Genomic DNA, 17723 nt, shown 5'->3' on the forward strand with positions numbered 1-17723 from the left:
GACTCAGCGAACTTTCTGCCGCGTGCTGCTTAATCTGTATTACCGTGTTGCCGTTAATACAAAGACCGGTATCCTCACCCCGCCGCGGAGAATCGGACACCTCCGTTGTGTTCGAGCGGAGTTGCGGTGTCAGCACCAGCCCTGCAAGGACAGCTCCCGTTGCCAGGAGACCGACGCAGGCGGCGCCAGTTGCTAGGGAGCAGCCAGCCAGAGAGATTGACTCGAGCGACGTCAGGAGTTACCTGCCGCCGAGCCCGGATTTGCCCTCCCTTGCACACAAACATATTGAATTATTCCTTCAATCACAGAGTGTTTCACAGGCCCCACTACACATGTTTGACAGGGAGGTTCAAACTGGATAATAATCGGGCACTTAAAATAGTAAACATAATCACAAAGTAATCTATCGTACTATATGTTGCTCGATAGAACAGATCTAAAAGAATTGGTCAATAAATCTAGCAGCAAGAAAATAAAAGATGAGAATGAAATACTTATCATCCAACCCGGGCGTGTCTCGATCAGTGCCTCCCAGACTTACTCCCACTCCAAATAGCCTCACGCTCATAGAGTCATAGAAAAGTACAACACGGAAACAGGCCCTTTGGCCCATCTAGACCGTGACGAAACATTTAAATTGCCTACTCCTATCGACCTGCACCGGGACCACAGTATACCTATCCAAACTTCTCTTAAACGTTGAAATCGAGGATGCATGCACCACCTGGTGCTGGCAGCTCATTCCACACTCTCACAACCCTCTGACTGAAGAAGTTCCCCTTAAAATTTTCACCATTTCCCCATCTCTGGTTATAGTTCCACAAAACTTCAGTGGAAAAAACCTGCTTACATTTGCCGTATCTATGCTACTCATAATTTTGTATACCTCTTTGTAAATCTTCTTAATCTTCTGAATTCCAAGGAATAAAGTCCTAATCTACTAAATCTTTTCTTGTAACTCCAGACTTGGCAGCATCCTTGTAACTTTTCTCTGTACTCTTTCAACCTCATTTACATCTCCCATGTAGGTAGGTGACCAAAGCTGCACACAATACTGCAAGTTGGGCTTCACCAATGTCCCATACATACAGTTTCAACAGAACATCCCATCTCCTGTATTCAATACTTTGATTCATGAAGGCCACTGTACCAGAAGCTTTCATAATGACCCTATCTACCTGTGATTTCAAATTATGGACCTGTATTCACAGATCCCTTTGTTCTACAGCACCCCTCAGTGCCCGACCATTCTCCGTGTAAGACCTACCCTGCTGGTCCTACTGAAGTACAACACCTCACAACTGCCTGCTTTAAATTCCATTCGCCAATCTTTTCAGCCCATTTTCCCAGCTGGTCAAGATCCCTCAATCCAAACTGATGCCAACCTTTGCCACTCAGAGACAATTACCCTTCAGCCTCTGCCCTTCTCACTCACCATCCCCTCAAACACTTAGTCTGCTGCATAGTCTCACTCTCTCATTCACTCAGTCTTTCCACACTCAATTTGGGCTTTCTTTCCTATTGGATCAAAGTATTAGTAGACTCACTCTGCAGGCGGTATATCCTCAGTGGATATGTCTTCTTCACATACCTGCACCAGGCTGATAGAGAAATGAACCACAGTCAGCCAAAATTAAACATCAACAAATTGCAAATATTGTATGATGTAAATATTTTTGCAAATATTATATGTTGTATATATTTTTGAGGCATATTGATAAAAAGTTTCATAATATACAGGACTAAAGTGGTACCTGCTTTTACAGGTAGAAAAGTGTAGCAAATTACCACAAGTACTGAATTTCTACATATAAATTATCTTCCAAGTTTTGATATTGAGGTAGAGTTTCCAGCAATATACATAATTTTGATTGGTTGCTGGTTATACACATAAGCTATATACAGTATTACTTCCAGTGGATGGATAGGTTTTGACCATGAAGGGATTAAAATATGGAATAAAAATTTGAACTTGAATGAGTCAGGGACAGTGGAATTAGACACACCAACTGTCTTAGTTCTTGCCACATGGTTGAACATGGAGGCCGTCATTTTGTGAAGCTGCTCTGTAATCTCCATTTTATGAGCTGCTTTTTGAATTGCTCAGGAATAGCTGACATAACTTGGACATAATGATGTTCTTGATAATCTGCTGATCTATACATAATTTCCAAATGAGAAGTTATTTGTGAAGTATTCCTCAGTATGATAGAACATCCAGGTTTATGAATGGGGAGTCTGTGTCTGACCTGAGTAACCCAAACCTAGCAACTGGCTGGCCTGTTCCAATTAACAACAAAGAATTTAAATGTAAACAAGAGAACATCTGCAGGTGCTGGAAATCTGAGCAACGCACACAAAATGCTGGAGGAACTTAGCAGGTCAGGCAGCATTAATGGTAAAAAGAGCAGTCGATGTTTCAGGCCGAAACCCTTCAGCAGTACTGAAGAAAAAAGAGCTGAGGAGTAGATTGGAAAGGTGGGGGGAGAGGAGAGAGAAATGCCAGGCGATAGGTGAAACCTGGAGGGGAGGGATGAAGCAAAGAGCTAGGAAGTTAATGGGTGAAAGAGACAGAAGGCCATGGAAGAAAGGAAAAAAGGGGAGGGAGAGCACCAGAGGGAGGCAATGGGCTAGCAAGGAGATTACATGAGAAATGGACAAGGGGATTGGAAGTGGTGACGGAGGAGGCATCACTGGAAGTTTGAGAAATTGATGTTCATGCCATCAGGTTGGAGGCTACCCAAACAGAGTATAAGGTATACATTAATTATAAGTTATCACTTGTGAGAAGCACAATAAAATAACGCTAGTTTGGATCAGAACCAATGAGAAGCTGGCCTGATAGGCCAGAGCCAACAAGATTGAGACACAACATTTCAACTGATAAGAGGAGTATAAAAATGAGGGGTGTTGAATGCAAAGTGGCAAGAACTCTGGTTAATTAAAAGCTGTATTGTGAATTGCCTAACCTAGAACAGTTGATGATAGTCAACACAGGAAAACTGTGAAGTTTCCATGAACAGTTTGACTATTTGCAATGGCAGATAAGAACTACAAAATAGAAATTCATTCTAATTCCATAGTGGAAGTATGTGAGGTGCATTCACTTGACTTGTTTCTCATCTGCTCCCAAATGTTATTTCTTTATTTTTATTTTACGTTTGCTTATTTCCTCACATTGAATTTATTCTTACTTGTTCTCCCTCTCCTCATTATGCATCTAGGAACACAAGAGAGGGGTGAGACTTTCAGCCCACCAACCTCTTCTGTCATGGTTGACTAGGAAGCTCTGGGTAAATCTTGCCTTCCCACTACATTGGACCCTTATCAATGTGCATATCACCCAAAATGGCCCACCGATTATACAGTAGCTTCTGCCCTCTACTCAGTCCTGTCCCACCTGGAGAATAGTGGCTCCTATGTCAGAATACTGTTCAGCAACTTCAGTTTGGCATTCAATACAATCATTTCTCAGAAGCTGCTGGGTAAATAGTACTTGCTGGGTCTCAACTCCTCCCTCTTACTGGACCTTAGACTTCTCCATGGCAATCTGTGTTGGCAGCAACATCTCTAGCTCCATCATGAAGAGCACTGGCACTACCGTTCACACTGCTGGTGTGTGCCTGTACTGCTAGATCCAGCTCTAATACATTATTAACTTCACTGAAGACATAACAGCCATTGGTTTCATCAGCAACACTGATGAGCTGGCATATAGTGGAAGGTAGAGTGACTTTTGGACTGGTGCAAACACAACAACTTGAGTCTTAACATGGACAATACTAAAACGATTATCGTGGACTTCAGGAAGGTGCAGACTGACCACTCCCTACTGCACAATAGCTCCTCCATGGAGAGAGGCAGGAGCACTATGTTTCCTGGAGAGCACATCACAGCTGATCTCACCTGGTCCCTCAACACCATCTCTTTAGTCAAGAAGGCACAGCAGTGCGTCCACTTCCTGAGGAGATTGAGGCAAGTGAGGCTCTCATTCTAACCACATTTCACTGGAGCGCCATTGAGAGTGCCCTGAACAGCTGTTTCACCATCTGGTATGGGAATTGCAAGGATTCTAACTGTAAGACTCTGCTATGATTGTGAAGACCATTGAGAGAGTCATTGAACCAGGTTAGGCTACCTCAAGGTATGATGGCTACAGTTGATGGCTAAATCTTTCAGACCTGGGGTCTTGCAGTGGAATCTTTCAGGCTGCTATCCTGTTCCTAACTATCTTAAAGTGTTTCATCTTTGACTTTCCTCCATTTTCAAGTAAGACTTGTGTGTGCTTCATGATGGTGGCACAGTGTTCACCCTCAGTTTTTCAATGAAACTATCCATAGTGGCACCTGGCTGGATCTAGCCAACATCCAACTGGTTACAACTAACATTCCTGTTATGTATGAAGCAGTCAATGGCTAGTGCCAAGGAAAAGCCTAAGTACTGCCTTTAACATTCAATGGTTTGTTGACATCAGATTCTTCAGCTTCAACACCTTTAGGATCATTACTGAACAAAAACTAGACTAAGAACAAAGAACAATACAGCACAGTACAGGCCGTTCTGCCGACAATGTTGTGCTGACCCTTAAACCCTGCCTCCCATATAACCCTCCACCTTAAATTCCTCCATATACCTGTCCAGTAGTCTTAAATTTCACCTCCAACATATCTGCCTCCAACACTGACTCAGGCAGTGCATTCCACGCACCAACCACTCTCTGAGTAAAAAACCTTCCTCTAATATCCCCCTTGAACTTTCCTCCCCTTACCTTAAAGCCATGTCCTCTTGTATTGAGCAGTGGTGCCCTGGGAAAGAGGAGCTGGCTGTCCACTCTATCTATTCCTCTTAATATCTTGTATACTTCTAGCATGTCTCCTCTCATCCTCCTTCTCTCCAGAGAGTAAAGTCCTAGCTCCCTTAATCTCCGATCATAATTCACACTCTCTAAACCAGGCAGCGTCCTGGTAGGTCTCCTCTGTACCCTTTCCAATGCTTCCACATCCTTCCTATAGTGAGGCGACCAGAACTGGACACAGTACTCTAAGTGTGGCCTAACCAGAGCTTTATAGAATTGCATCATTACCCCACGACTCTTAAACTCTATCCCTCGACTTATGAAAGCTAACACTCCATAAGCTTTCTTAACTACCCTATTTACCTGTGAGGCAACTTTCAGGGATCTGTGGACATGTACCCCCAGATCCCTCTGCTCCTCCACACTCCCAATTTACTCCTGCCATTTACTTTGTACTCTGCCTTGGAGTTTGTCCTTCCAAAGTATACCACCTCACACTTCAACAGGTTGAACTCCATCTGCCACTTCTCAGCCCACTTCTGCATCCTATCAATGATTCTCTGCAACCTTCGACAGCCCTCTACACTATCTACACCACCACCAACCTTTGTGTCATCTGCAAACTTGCCAACCCACCCTTCTATCCCCACATCCAGGTCGTTAATAAAAATCATGAAAAGTAGAGGTCCCAGAACAGATCCTTGTGGGACACCACTAGTCACAACCCTCCATTCTGAATGTACTCTCTCCACCATGACCCTCTGCTTTCTGCAGGCAAGCCAATTCTGAATCCACCTGGCCAAACTTGCCTGGATCCCATGCCTTCTGACTTTCTGAATAAGCCTACCATGTGGAACCTTGTCAAATGCCTTATTAAAATCCATGTAGATCACATCAACTGCACTACCCTCATCTATATACCTGGTCACCTCCTCAAAGAACTCTATGAGGCTTGTTAGACACGCTCTGCCCTTCACAAAGCCATGCTGACTGTCCCTGATCGGACCATGATTCTCTAAATGCCCGTAGATTCTATCTCTAAGAATCTTTTTCAAGAACTTTCCCACCACAGACGTAAGGCTCACTGGTCTATAATTACCTGGAGTATCCCTACTACCTTTTCTGAACAAGCATATATTCTTTGGGTTTGAGGGAATGTCAGTAATTGGCATTCAAGAGCAAATGACTCTTATTTAACCAGCCAAAATCCTTTCACAGTTTATAAGGCAGAAGTCAGAAGTGTTAAGAGGATCTTCACTTGCGTGATTAGGTGCAGCACCAATACTCAGAAGCTTAACAGCATCCAGAACAAAGCAAGCTGCTTTATTGCTATTGAATTCAGCACGGTGTATGATCATTGCTCTTGGTTTTGTATCTTGTCTGTTTTCAGCCTGTTTTACAATGATCAGATCAAACTATGTTTGCTTTGTGAATACAAACCTTCAGGTGCTTTGATGGGAGCCAACCAGTAATTTAGTACAAACCACTGCACATTGCAAATAATTATCTTGCATTCTATTAGTTAGTGCTTCTCTTTTCCCTGTGGTTGTTTCACCCCTTACACTTGCTCATTCGTATAATTTATTGGTCCACAACTTCATTTATGCCTTTCCCTCTTTTCTTCATTACTAATAGAAGTAAGCTGAAAGACTCACAGAACTGGTGGCAGGTCCTCACTGCTTGGTTCTTCTTCCGTTGTGCTGATAAACAGGAAATATTGTAAAAAGGACTCATCAATACAAGGAGAAGAAAGGGTAACAACTTGTTACTTTTAAAGTTATTTAGGTTTTAACTAAGAACTGCACGGTAGCCCAAAATGAAAAAAAAAATTGTATTGGCTACTGGCTATATGCAGAAATGGATGGTTAATTGCAATAAAACAATGAATCTCCTCTGCAGAAGCTGATCTCCTGCCATCAGACTTCACATGTTCCTATAATTATACAACTGAGTTATGAAATATAAAGAGAAATGGTCATCTTCTCTTTCTTATTTTACCAATGTGAAATTTTGGGATCTTGGTTTCCATTCTAGAGAGGCTGTTCAATAAACTTTGGACATGAATCCAAAGTTTAAGTCTCAATAGTTGTGGAAGAGATTTTGGAAGACTGGGAATTCAATTCTGGAACACCCTCTACCTCATTCCACCTGCTCTGAGCCAAGATCTGCAAAGTGATGTCAGTAGCCGATGCTCACCAGGTACAGGAAGCTATGGTGGTTGTAAACATTGGTGATGTTGAGGTCATTAACATCCTTTCAGAATGGTATATGTTTTAAAGTCTGGATACTAAAAAATTTTTCTCTTGAGAGTTAGAGGTTCATTGACTCAGGATGAGGTCAGTCATTTAGGGGTCAGATGAGAGATTTCTTAATGCAAAAGGCTGCAAATATATGGAATCCTATGTCACAAGATCTGTAGATAATAATTGAGGAAATTCAAACTGAGAGGGAAAGATCTTTGGAATCAGAGTGATTTATAGGATTTTTTGACTGGGGTAGAGTGTATTGGTTGTTACGTTGGATTTGCATCTGTAGATTTTCTCTTGTTTGTGATTGATTATGTTGGGTTTGTTTTTCTTGGAGTAGAGGGGTTTGAGGTGGCTATGACTGAGATACACAAAATTATTAATGACATAGGGTGAATAATAACAAACTCTTCCCTTAGCAGAGGTAGATAAAACCACAGGCCATAGGTACAGAATAAAATATACAGAGGGGACTTAGCGAAAAAGTATTTCATCTGATTGGAATCTGAAACATACTGCTCGAGAATGGTGAAGGCTAAGACTCACAAAATTTATGAACCATCAGGACAAGAACTTGAATCACCAGGCAAAGAAGGCTACGATATACTGCTTGAAAATGTGGAAAGTACAGTTAGGGACCTGATGGTCAACATGTAGATGGTGGGCTGAAAGGCCTATTTCTGTGCAGTAAGACTATATGACTTTATGATAAGCCATGATGAATGGCTGAACTGTTCTATATTCAGATTTCTTACCTTCTTACGCATTATCGGTATTTCCCACAGAACACTTTGACTTTTACTCTCAGTCTTCACATTTTACCCTTTCGCTCCCCCATATTCACATGTTTCCTAGCATCCCCTCCCTTCTTCATTGACTTGTCATTATCCTTTTATGAGAAGGAAGTTGATAAACTCACTCAATAACCAGGGGATCCTCATTCTGGTCGCTTTCTTCACACTCCTTTTCCTGTCTGCTGCTAGAACAGAGGAATAACCTCAATCACCAAATGTAATGGGTTTTCTGGATTGAAGGGAACATTTCAGTTCAATGCTGTATTAATAGGGAAGGGACTCTTGGAGAGTCCAATGACCAGAATACAATCAGTATGTTTAAAGCAATAGCTAAAAATATGCTTGGAATAGTGGCAGCAGCATTGTCTTTCTGCCCCTTTCACCTTGAATTCCCCTCAGTACAGCAGTATGTTGTCTATGGTCCTTTTCCATAGTTAACTGTTTCCCAACACACGATAATCTTACAAAGTGCTCCTCACAAACTCTGGGGACTCCTGACAAAATGAGGACAGTTGTACCACAGAGCAGTTCAGCTACTTGGACTGTACTGGTATTGCTGCTAAGCTATGATTGTATTAAGACCAAGAAGACAATAATATTCAGCTAACGATGGTCTGTGTGTTATTTTGGTCTAACAGCAGTGTAGACCAACACATGGTTCTTACTTCACACATGCACCACACCAACGTACCTTGTTTATATATTCTACATAAATACGATACAGAGTCTTTCAGGAGTGAAGTTAGGAAATTGGGAACTCTTGCTCAAGTGGCAAAGGGAGCTATACAAAACAACAAATCTAAGTCAAATGGTGATAGCTTTTAGATAACCAAAAGTTATTGACAATTTTAATAAAGGGATGAAGGGAAGAGCTAGATAAACGGATTTAGGATCACGTTGAACGGCAGAAGAGGTTTCAGCTGCTAAAAGCCCTATACATCTTTCTGGATTCCCAATTCTCATTCTGAATTACCTTCTTTCATTGTGGGATATTCAGGTTGACTTCCACCCCACCACCCCCAGTCTTGACCTTTACTCGAATATTCCTTTCTGCTGCTCCACTGTCTTATTACTCACTCCCCTCCCCCACCCCCAAGAGAAAGAATGTGGAAGACTTACTCTGTTGCTGGAGTATCCTCACAGCAGCTGACTTCCTCGGGTATCAGCACTGGCCTAATAGAAAGAATGAAATGAAATAAACAGCTGCTCAGTACATGGGACGAAGATCTGTGGGGCTTGGGAGAGGGACTACTTGCTGGGGATTTCAGCTGTAGAATTTCCAGAGCCAAATGGAAACATCCTTAAATTCTATGCCAATGATGGATCTGTTCCCGTTCTTAATGGATTTGGGAGTTGTTAGTGACCATAGTAAAAACAATAGCCAGCAATGATTACTTCTTCCCTCTTTCCATCTTCCTCTCCCTGAGAAGGAAGGTGGAGAACTCACCCTGTCAATTGCACGTCTTCATTGCTTTCGATTTCCTCACACGGCAGCATTGGACTGACAGTAAAAGCAAAACAAGTAATAAGTATCAGCAGGCAGCCTGCTTGGCTAATCCTGCACGAGAGTGCATCTCTGCAGGCAAGGAGCTGTTGTATAAGTCAATGTACGTACACAAACAAATTAACGTGAGCGGTAACAAGGGAGGGATTTCTGTGAAATGAAACTCAAACTGCTGATGGGGACAGAAATCTAATCCAGAGAATGAACAGTTTAGGAATAACACTTGGGGCCACACTGTTAATTGTGTGATACAAAAAGTTTTTGGGAGTAGTCTAACTGGCTAATTAAAATCAGTATTTCCGGTATTTTGCAGCAGGATCAAATTATGCAGGAGAGCAGCTGCTTCAAGACATTCCAAGTTTGACAATAAATGAAACATTATTTGAAATGTTGTAATCTGTGAAAAACAGCAGTAATTTTCTTTTCACAAGTGGGCACAAGCCTGGAGACAGAAGAAGGCCCAGCACTCAGAGAAATCGATAGTTAATTACATTTCTCAGGTAATTTGATATCCTTCTACACAATCGTCAGGATTCTATCTACACTAAACTTTCTTTTTTTGAATGATCTCAAGTTGTATATCTTCAGCCACTCCATATGTTATCTGAACACGTAATCTCGGTTTGCATTTCAAAATAGTATTGAAGGTGTGCTGCATTGTTGGAGATGCCTTCCAGAATTTAGTAATCACCTACGTGGGTGTATTTTAAAGATCTCAGAACATTATTTGAAAAAAAGGCAGAAGATTATTCCTATCAAAGTTCCTCTGCGTATCAAGAAAAATGTCCTGCTTTTCATCTCATGGTGTTTGTTTGCTGTATGAAATTTGTGCGATATTTCAATATTTCACAGCGTCCCCTCCCATTCTTTCAATTTTAAGTGCAGATGTCCGTTACACCGCACTGTAACACCACAACAATTTCTTTATTCAAAGATTTAACTTTGAAACAGACTTATATCATCGTGGAAGGAGGCCATTTGGCTTATGCAGCTCCAAGAGATGCTTTGCCTACTCCCTTTATCCTGACCTTCCAAGTGAAAGGTTTGAAAATGTTGATAAACCAATGAGAGGGCAGCTGCTTTAGCTGGCACATGTAACTTGCAATTGTCCATCATTTTTCATATCTCAGAGCACTCCACGTCCAAAGAGTTACTTTTCAAAATGTAGGAAGGGTCACAACTAATCTCAAAAGAATTTATCGGATACTCAGCTTTTTTGTGACATTGGTCACCAATTGGCTATTGGTCAGAAAGCTAGGAGCTATTGACTTTGCACTTGGTGATCTTTCACATCTGTGTAATGTGTCTCCAGTAGTACTGTGTCAGGTGAGGTTTAAGTGGGGTAGAATTTCGCAGGGGTTTCTGAAGTCTTCCCTTCTGAGTAATGCCCAGAATCTGGAGTGATTGTCAGTTAATTACAAAAATTAAGATTAAGAATATTTAAAAAGTATTAAAAATTGTATGACAGCAATGGTTATTATTAATTCAATGGGTTGCTGCTTCACCACTATCCTTATAGAAAGGGGATTTTTTGCCCTGACCTTGGTAGGTCCACACCAACCTTGCCTTTTAACTGCCCTCTGAAATGACAGTAGTCCCAGGTTGTGGTTACACTGACAAGGGAGCCTTTGTCAGCTGCTGCAGTGAACCTTGTATAAAGTGAACTCCACGGTAAACTTGGATATTAAGGTATGCACTTGCCCAAATCAGCCTCTGGGGTTTAGATGTTCCAGTTCTCTGGAGTATGGAGAGCTGGTACAGTTCCTTTCAAAATTCTGGCCCACTCTGCTAATTGGCAGCCATAATTTGGCACCAGGATTTGAATATTTGAAGAGTACCTGAACTCATGTTCAGTGTTCAGTCATCAGCTCAACTTTGGTTCAGTCTGCGATTGCTTTTAGGATTTCTCTCATTTGGATTCTTGCCTGGTCTCATCAGTTCTCATCTAGCATCAAGTCAAGAACCTTGTTCTTGTCTCAGTATCGATTCTAGTCCAGCACTTAGGTCCTTAGCATCGTTGCCTAGGCCTCTCGTCACACTGTGTAAAGTCAGTTCTCTTTAAAGGCGTCACCCACAAGCACTTACTCTGTCTCAGGTTCTGGTTCCTCTGTGATATTCCACAGCTGGCTACACAAAGACAAATTCCATTATGTAATACAGAACACGCGTATCATACAATTCACATTAATTTGAAGTAGAAAAACAACTTAAGGGTTGTCTCCCTGACATTTCATATAAATAAATGTTCCAAGAGTACACATGGAATGGAATTCCAATTAATTTCCAAGTTGACTGTTAACATATATAGCTTCTGTTGCTTAGCAAGCTGAAAGGATTTCTAAAATATCACCGGTATTCAAACATGAGCCATAAACATTGAATCTTCAAGGCAAAAGTTCGGTTCCAATGTTAGATAGACAATGGGCACAGCTACTGCTACTGGTAATGGTAATTTCAGTGCCGTATGTGGAGACAACGCAACTGCCTGTACACAAACATATTGCCTGGCACTCTGGCATGTACCCATGCCTGACGGTCTTTGCTCAGCCCCACACTTGGTCCAAGCAGTAATATCCACTAAGGTGAGTCTTGAAGGAAGCAGTTGTAGAGATAGTGGATTCATTAAAGAGTAAGGAAAGATTTGCTTTATTTGTCACATATACATGGAACTTTAAATGAAATTCTTCATTTGCATCAACAAACAGTCCGAGGACAGAAAACTATTAACTGTAGGTCAGATTGGACCACATCTGTCATTATGAAATTGCTGGAACTTATTTTTAAGGAGGTGGATAACAGGACATTTAGGACACACATATAATCATGCAGAATGATTATACAGAGCTTCATGAGAGAAAAATCATTTTTAATAAATCTGTAGGAGTTCCTTGAGAATGCTATAAAATGTGGTTTTAGGGAACCAGTGGATGTAGTGAATTTGACTTTCCCATACAAAAGGTTGGGGAATATATATTGGCAATGGCAGGAGAATGGCTAACTAACAGAAAACAGTGAGTCAGGACAAAAGGATGGTATTTGGATTGGTACTCAGCAACTACTGTGTTGCTAAGAAGATCAACACATTGACCTCAACTATTTTCATTCATTGTTAATGACTTGGATGAAGAGAACAAGGGTATTATTGGCAGATTTGCTGAGGATATAAAAATAATGGGGTTAATAAATGTCAGGACAGACAAAGAGGGTGCACACGAATAGGTTAAGTGAGTGGCCAAGATATTGACAGATGGAGTTAAACGTGTGAGGTTATCAACATGTAATCTCTTTCATTCCATTCTGCCTTTTCTTCTCATTATCTCTCTTTCTAGTTTGCTCTTTCGATGATCTTGCTTCCTGTTTCCCTTTTGTAGATCCTGTCCTGTCCCTCTCTCTTACATGCACACATTCTCTCCATGTTTCTCTCACATATCCACTCCCTGACACTCTGCACTCTCTTGCCTTCCTGCTTTCTTTTTTTTTTATCTCTTCCGCTCCCTCTGTGGAGTCATTAACTGTACAGCACAGAAACAGGGCTTTCAACCCACCACCTCCACAACGGCCTTTCTTCCCGTCCCACATGAATCCTATTTGCCTGCATTTGGTCCATTTCCTTCTATGACCAGCCTATTTCAGACCCATCTAAATGTCTCTAAAATTAGTGATTGCACCTGGTTCACCAACTGCAGAAGTAGTGAGCTCTGATATCAACTCTTCTCTTTGGAAAAATAAGCTTTCTCCTCAAATGCTCTTTACAATTCCTTGCTCTTACTTTAAACCAATGGCCTTTTGTTTTTGATACCTCTATCATGACTTGCTTATGCCTCTAAACACCTCAGCTTTCTTTACTCCAGGGAAAATAGCACTACCCAATCTAATCTCTCCCCTATTGCTAAAGTCCCCCAATCCAGGCAACACCAATCCTGGTGAATCTCCTCTGCACTCTCTCCAATGCAAACATATCCTTCCTGTGATGCAGTGACCAGTACTTTGTAAAATTACAACCTGATGTCCTTTAGGGTACCAATAAACACACTCCATATAGCCATTTATTTACACAGAAAAACAGAAGTCATTTGGAGAGATGCAGCAAGGCAAGGAAATTTACAATAAATGGAGGATATTGATTAGTTTAGAGGAACACATATTCACAGGCCTTAAAGATGGCAGTTAACAATGAATACAAGATATTTTCCTTTATTTCCTGAGGAATGAAATATAAGACAACAGAGTTGATGCTACAACTGCATACAAGCCAGAAGCTACAACTGCATACAAGCTTTGCAACTCTATGGTAGGAAAATAAAGACTGCATTTGAGAAGTAACAGAGATGAGTGAAGATGTGGCCAGAACTGGTTAATTGTAACTGTGGAGAAGGATTAGATAGGATAGAGTTGTTTTCTTTGGAATACAAAGGCTGATAAAAGCTTTAACTAATGTATGTAAAATTTTTAGGAGCTTAAATCGAATAAAAGAGAAGAATGTCTTTCCTTAACAATGGAACAAAAAACAAGAGGCATAGGTTTCTTGTAGAAAAGTTTAGAAAAGATATTTCCTTCATGGTGGAGGCAAAAGCACTCAGCACAATTAAACTGTGCTCTGATGTGCACTTGGAGAGTGATGGTGTGCAGGATTAAGGACCTAGTGTTGGAAGTTAAGTGGTTCCTTTTAAGCAGTACAGATATGATAGGCTAATCACACACAAAATGCTGGTGGAACGCAGCAGGCCAGGCAGCACCTATAGGAGGAAGCACAGTCGATGTTTCGGACTGAGACCCTTCGTCAGGACTAACTGAAAGAAAGGATAATGATGCACCATCAATAACTCTCGGAGACTGGAAGTGAATGATAAGCTTTTATTAGCAGCAAAAAGGGAGCACAACATCTCGGAGACTGAGGGAGGAGCAGTGCCCAATCACTTTTATACAGGGGTCTGTGGGAGGAGCCACAGGAGCAGTCAGCAGAGGGGCATGTCCAGACAGGTATACATAGGTGTCCACAGATAGCAAGAGATTTGAAAGTAAGAGGGGGAGGGAGAAATCCAAAATGATAGGAAAAGACAGAAGGGGGAGGGGTGAAGCTAAAATACAGAAAGGTGTTTGGCAAAAGGGATACAGAGCTGGAGAAGGGAAAGGATCATGGGAACAGGAGGCATAGGGAGAAAGAAAGGGGGGAGCACTAGAGGGAGATGGAGAACAGGCAAAGAGTGATTGTGAGAGGGGCAGACAGAGGAAAAAAAGGAGGGGGGAGTAAATAAATTAAGGAATGGGGTAAGAAGGGGAGGAGGGGCATTAACAGAAGTTAGAGAAAGCAATGTTCATGCCATCATGTTGGAGGCTACCCAGACGGAATATAAGCTGTTGTTCCTCCAACCTGAGTGTGGCTTCATCTTGACAGTAGAGGAAGCCATGGATAGACATATCAGAATGGGAATGGGATGTGGAATTAAAATGTGTGGCCACTGGGAGATCCTGCTTTCTCTGGTGGACTGTGCTTCCTCCTATAGATGCCACCTGCTGTGTTCCACCAGCATTTTGTGTGTGTTGCTTGAATTAACAGCATCTGCAGATTTCCTCGTTTTTGCGTGATAGGCTAATGTCGTCTTTTTGTCCTGTAAATGTTTCATAATCAGGAGCATCTGGCCAACTCTGCTACTAAGTACATTGTCACTACGTGCCATGGTGCTGAATTCAATGCAGCTACATTAAATATTTACCTTTCACTACTTGCAGTTGTACAGTATTGCAGTAAATGAGCAATAGTTAGTGTTAACAGATTAATTCATAGCATACAGCAAAAATGCACACCTCAAAGACACAATGGACAGAAAATAGAGTAGGAATAAATGGGTCATTTTTGGGTTGGGAGACTGACCAGTGGAGTGCCACAAGAATCAGTATTGTTGTCTTATCTGTTCACCACTTTCATGTGGGTGATGTGAATGAACCATCGAACCATTGACAAAGCCAATGCAATGGGTATCCAAGCTGGCTGATGATTTAAGGCAGAATGGGATTGAGGGCTGTGAGGAGAGCATTCAGGGATGTAAGGACAAGTTAGGTAATTGGATAAGAACATGGCAGATAGAATATAATATGGAAAAATGTGAGTTCATCTACTTTGGTAGGAAACAAATAGAAAGATGAACTATTTTCAAAGGTTAGAGAATGAACGGTGTTAGTGTTCAGGAGCACCTGGATGACCTCATTCACAAATCACTAAAAGTTAAGTTACAGGAACAGCAAACAATTCGAGAAACAAATGATATTTTAGTTTTTGTTTCAAGAGGATGTGAATACAAGAGTGAGGGCTTTTTACTGCAATTACTTAAGTAGCTCGGTGAGACTGCACTCAGAATATTGTGTGCTATGAAGACTCAGCAGCTTGATCACTTGCTTGACAAATTTTTTGAATCTAAAGGGAATCAGGTGATAAGGAGTCAGTGTAAGAAAGGGGTACTGAGGTAAAAGATGACTGAATGGCAGAGCTGGCATGATGGGCTGAATGGTCAAAAGCTGCTTCTATTTTTAATATTTACAACGTCTTCTCCACATTTTGTTGTCCAGAAAGGTGGGAGTGAGAGAAGGAGCAAAGATATCAAGTGCATCCAGACCCCAACTCGGGATGATTGTACTCTATCCCTTTATTCAAAGGTGAACTTGGCAACTGGATAGGCAGTCAGATGCAAAGGACTTCTTGGTTGCTCCTGACTTTTGTTCTAATCTACAGGCCCGTAGTGAGGATCATACTGACCTGAGTACTTCATTATCAGAGCTATCCACAAGAAAGTAACATATCCAGCCCACCCCAAGCATAATGGACTGTCAGAACCCTTGTTTTTATGTTTGCATGGACCTTCTCGACCAAAATTTGAAAGAGATTTGCAGGTTTTAAGGTCTTTGTGCTTTGACAATTATTTTTAAACTAAAGTTCACTCTGTTGGTAGTTGTCCAAAGTCTCATTGTGAAATGTCTTTATTAGCAAGAATGTGTCGATGAACCTCCATCCCTGTGCTGCTGCAGCAAGCAAGATTTTCATTGGAGCTATACCTCACCTAAAATGATAATAAGCATGTCTCAACTGATTGGACCCTATACCACTGCTCACTTTCAGTAGTTCTATCAGGATTGAAGTAGAGGTAAGACTTTATAAAAATGAATTAAGTACCTTGAACCCACCGGTGTCACTTCAATTCTTATGGCTTGTTTCGTGAGCTGCTCCAGTGTCTCACATTCACCTGATTGTGCTTCAGCATCGTGGCACTGAGCCTCTTCATCCCAATCAGAATCAACATCTTCCAACACCATCTCACTTGGAGCTGGAAGAGTAAAACTCAGTGTAGTGGCATGCAAAGTCTTCAAATCACAGGGACTAAATGAGGTTGTGTATTACCAGGAAAAGCAAATTGTTTCATCATTTTTGGCATCCAGAATTATCTAGCTGAGATCTAACTCTAATGACTTTCAAAGCTTTGGTTGACTTCACGTTTCATTTTTAAGCCTCTATTTAGAAATCAGAGTAAGCTACGTGCACTTAGATCCGCTTTGACAGTGTTCTGACTTATTTACATCGACTCCAAATTCTTTCTTGTCATCCAACCCAGGGATTCCCAACCTGGGGGTCCATGGACACCTTTGTTACTGGTAAAGGTCCATGGCATAAAAAGGTCGGGGAACCCCTGATCTAGCCAGTTATCTTGTACTGGTCCTCTGTCAAGTGCATCACTTCATCTTTTTTACAGTCTGTTTTAAAATGCCTTTTACTTTTTTCTGAAATCTACAATTATCCTCACCAATATCTAATGCATATTTCATGTTCTTGCTCTTTTGCATTTGAACCAAGAACATCTCCAGAAACTGAAAGAAAAACATACTTCAAATTTACCCACAGAGATCCAACCATCACCATACAATGTGATTGAGTCACTAAGCCATTTCCTAATAATGTCACAGTTCCTTAATTCCCAGGGATTCTGCCATATTGAGGCTCTTGACTTCATTGGTCAGACCTCATTTGGAGTATTGTGAGCAGTTTTGGGGCTGCTTATCTATAAAAGGATGTGATGGAAAGGGTCCAGAGGAGGTTTACAAGAATGATCCCAAAAATGAAAGGTTAAGGATGGATAGCATTTGATGACCCTGGGTTACTCATGTGGGTTTAGAAGAATGAGGGAGGATCTCGTTGAAGCCTACTGAATACTGAAAGGTCTAGATAGAGTGGATGAGGAGAAGATGTTTCCATTTAGTGGGAGAGTCTAGCACTACAGGGCACAGAGATGAGGAAGAATTTCTTTAGCCAGCTGGTGGTGAATCTGTGGAACTCATTGCCATGGATGGATGTGGAGGCGAGGTCATTGGGTACATTTAAAGCAGAGGTTGATTGGTTC

This window comes from Hypanus sabinus, chromosome 17 (genome assembly GCF_030144855.1).
Source record: "Hypanus sabinus isolate sHypSab1 chromosome 17, sHypSab1.hap1, whole genome shotgun sequence".
Lineage (NCBI taxonomy): Eukaryota > Metazoa > Chordata > Chondrichthyes > Myliobatiformes > Dasyatidae > Hypanus > Hypanus sabinus.